Raw genomic sequence first — 1,007 nt, forward strand, 5'->3', positions numbered from 1 at the left:
CGAATTGCGTATCTCTCGTGGGTTATTCTAACAAAAGATATATATATATATACATAAAATTATAGATTAGAGCCGAGAACAAAAATTTACGAATAAGATCATATATTTCAGAATTATATGAATAATGAGATTAATTGAACGATATTGAAGTATAAAGTAGCTACTAATGAAGATAACAGGGCAGGGTTCATAGAATAGTATAAAATGAACACTCCGCTGCGAGATAAGAATTTAACCCGTGACGGAACTTGAACAAATTATACTGCCTTTTTCGCATGTGGGATTGTTCTGATGTCGATGGAAATTGTATTAAGATTTTTACGTCTCTCGATTTTTTCAAGCTTCAGATATCACGTTACATGAAGTTCATTTCATCTCCATATTTTTCAAAGTATATTATTTTTACATATTCCTATAAATATATATATATAAAAATAATGTATATATATATATATACATTATTTTTATATATTATCACAAATTATATTAACGTTATCGATTGTTTTTCAGCATTTAAATTGACAATCTATGTTCGCATTCGAATGCGTTAACCGCTGTTTAAATGAACATATTTATTTATTGATTTATTTGTTTATTCACGCGAATGATGTTTGTATAATATAGACTATAAGAGAAGAAAAATCTGAAGTCGCATTTGCACCGCAATGTCGTATTCAGAAGCAATATTCTAAAGCGATGAGAGAACAACGGTTCACACGCGGTCAGATTTAATACTCTTTGCTCTGCCAGGATTCTGGAATAACAAAATAATAAAAATATTATTACAAATTAATAAAAATATTATTACAAATTAATAAAAATATTATTATGCTACAGGTATTATAGAGATATATTGTATTACGATATCGGGAGAAAAAGTGGATCTCTGTGGCTCGACCATTCTGACTTTTACTCCGACTTTTCCCAAGTAGTTTCTCAATGAATCATGTACATATAATTTCTGATATGCGTATGCATGTGTGTGTGTGTATATATATATATATATA

Source organism: Atta colombica, unplaced genomic scaffold (assembly GCF_001594045.1).
Source record: "Atta colombica isolate Treedump-2 unplaced genomic scaffold, Acol1.0 scaffold30, whole genome shotgun sequence".
Classification (NCBI taxonomy): domain Eukaryota; kingdom Metazoa; phylum Arthropoda; class Insecta; order Hymenoptera; family Formicidae; genus Atta; species Atta colombica.